Source organism: Tupaia chinensis, unplaced genomic scaffold (genome assembly GCF_000334495.1).
Source record: "Tupaia chinensis unplaced genomic scaffold, TupChi_1.0 Scaffold143651_1, whole genome shotgun sequence".
NCBI classification, from domain to species: Eukaryota; Metazoa; Chordata; class Mammalia; order Scandentia; family Tupaiidae; genus Tupaia; species Tupaia belangeri.
In genome coordinates, this window is record NW_006203500.1 from 2114006 (window position 1) to 2116757 (window position 2752).

At 63.0% G+C, this 2752-nt stretch overlaps 1 protein-coding gene across 1 annotated transcript in view; it reads left to right on the forward strand.

Annotated features, from left to right (window-relative positions):
* The window catches only part of WNT7B (Wnt family member 7B), a 51015-nt gene that overhangs the window by 819 nt on the left and 47444 nt on the right, over positions 1–2752 (forward strand). The gene's annotated exons all lie outside the window — the stretch shown is intronic.

A 2752-nucleotide genomic window follows, 5' to 3' on the forward strand; every position in this document is an offset into this window, starting at 1 on the left:
GGGGTCTGGGGGTCTTGCCCCCGCCGCAGGAGGCTTGGCTTCCCAGGCAGAGAGGTAGAAACGCCACCTGGGAAGCTTCTCTGCTATGGATCACCCCGCCGTCCCTTCTCTTCTCTGCCATTTTACAGATGGAAAAAATTGAGGCCAGGAACGGCAGGGGCCGAAGCCGGTGGCTTCCGAGGCAGGGCTGGAAGCCCCGTCCTAGCATCGCCTTGCAGACCTGGTCGGGCTGTCGGGCGCTGCCCTGGGCTCTGTTTATTGCCGGTCTGCGGGTAGGCTGTGTCCCTGGGTGTTTGTTTATGAAGGTGAGGGGTATGAGCATTGAGCCTACTGGGGCCCCGGTGGGGTAGACAGCTAGGGTTCTCCAGCAGCCCCGCAGGGACTAGCCCGTGGCCCCTCCCCAAGTGACCCCAGTCTCACTGCACTTGCTCAGATGAGGAAGCTGAGTAGAGTGGTAGTCAGGCTGGGGTGGGCTCTGCATCCACCACTCACTCTCTTCCTAATCTGTCTCTCAGTGGGACTCATCAGAAAGTGGCCTCCCTCTCCCTACCAGCCAGTGGGAAGGTCTCTGTGACCCACCGCCTCCCCCACTCCCCCAGGCAGTGGGAGAAGCTGAAGGCCTGCCCAGTGTGGGCTCCTGGACTGGTTCCAGAGCAAGAGGGCCTGGGTGACCCACCCGAGCCTCACGCTCCCTTCTGTAGACGGGACTGAAGCTCTGACCACCCTGAGCTGAGGGTGGCAGCCTCTGAGCAGACCCGTGGAGAGAGCTCCAGGTCTGCCTGTGACCCAGCTGGGGCTCTCAGGTGCCCCGCAGCCCCTGGACCTGGGCAGAAGAGCAAGGCAAAGGCCAGCCGCGCAGTGTGGCCCTGGCTCTGCCCTCTGGTCCCACCCAGGAGCCCTGGAGGGGGAGCCCTCCCACTGGGGTGCCCCCAGCAAACACACAATCCTCCTCGCCTGAGTTTCTGAACACCCAGGGCAATGACCGCCAGGAAAGCCAGAGACCCGCCTGGGATCTGCTGCGGGCAGGGGAGCCTCCCTGGAGGCTCAGCACCTCTTGCTGTTAGAGACCCTGCCCGCTCTGCTCTGCAGGCCGGAAGAGTGGCCGCAGAGTGGCCGCCAGGGTGACTGACTTGAAGCTCAGTAGCTTCAGGAGGCCATTTGGAGGTCTGGACCAAGGGCTGTCAGGCCAGTCCTAGCTCTCCCAGCTGTGGCCTTGGGTGAGCTCTTTAACTCTGTCTCCCTTCCTTTCTTGGGAACAAACAGGGTAAGGGTAACTAACCCTGCCTCACTGGGTGCTTCCGTGCAGTTAGACTGGGGCCTTTGCCCTGGGGTGTGGGGTGTAGGTTTCAGTAAACACCCCTGGGCATTTCGTATTGTTAATGACCACTGCTCCACGGCTGCAGCAGGCGCCCTGAAGGCGCCTCAGAATCCCAGGAAGCAGAATTTTAAGGTCATAAAAGTTCCAACCAAAAAATCAGATTGGATATGTTGGTGGAGGGTCTCTGACCACAGCCAGCCCACTCCTGCCTGCCCACACTGCCTGCCGTGTGTTTCTGATGGCACATGGGGCCTCCTCACCCTCCACTGCACACACATGCAGCTCCCGCACACATTGCCTCTAGCTCGTGGAGACTGCACATGCAGCCCCTGGGGGCGAGGGTGGCTCCCCAGTTAACAGGAGCTGGAGCTCAGCCCCCAGGACCCCTCTGCTGGCGGGACCCCACACACACCCACTGTAGATTTTGAGCCATTTCAAGATGACAGCTCCCAGGAGCCAGAAGCCTTGCCTAGGGTCTTTCCTAAGCTGAGCTGCTTCATGCTCTGTCCCCAGAGGCTTGAGAAGGTGGGGCGGAGCCAGGCTGGAGTTGGCACCCTCTACCCACTGAACTGTCTGAAGATGCAGTACTGGCCTACCATGGGACTGGGCGGTGGAGAAGCCTTGAGCCCAGGACTGGGAAAGATACAGGTGGGCCAGGTCCCCATGCCAGGCCGAGAGCCAGGAGCCCCACTCCCTCCGGCCACTGACCATCTGCACAGGAGTCCCCTTTCTTGCTGCTTTCCCTGCTCTGTCCCCACCCCAGCTTTCAGGGCTCCCACAGCATCTGCAGGGTCGTCCCTGTGTAACCTGGCTGGCAGATGCTGGGAGGTGGCCCCAGACATGTGTTTCTGGGGGAGGGAAACAACCGGCCTCCCTGGAGGGAGGATTGCCTGCCCAGTGCCCTGTGAGCCTGCCCTCCATACCATCCCGAACAATCCCAGCAAAGTGGGAGAGTTGGCCAGAGCTGGGGTGAGCTGAGCAGCGCCTGCTGGGGGCGCCTTTCCAGAAGCCTCTGCAAACAGGCACACAGGGCTGGGCTTGGTGGGCTGTGGCAGGTGTGTGCCACGCAGGGCCAGCCTCACCAGCTCCAGAGGCGTGCAGGCAGAGGTACACACTCGCCGCCCCTCACGGGCTGCACACCCGCCCTGCTCCTGCAGGCGCACACAGGCGCGTGCAGGCACACGTATTCACACAGGAGCAAGCTGCCCAGAGCGGCCCCTCAGGAGCTCCGCGGGCTCCCCGCTGCTGCCTCCCCACCAGGTGCGCCCTGCAAACCAGGCCCGGCCCAGGCAACTTGGGCAAGCCCGGGGGCGGCTCCCACCGCACGCTCTGGTCAGCCTCCCCTTTAAAAAAACCCGCCCGCGGAGGAGGCGGATGTAGGGGCAGCCTGTCCAATGGTAGCTGCGCGGCCCCCGGGGCGCGGGGACGGGGCGC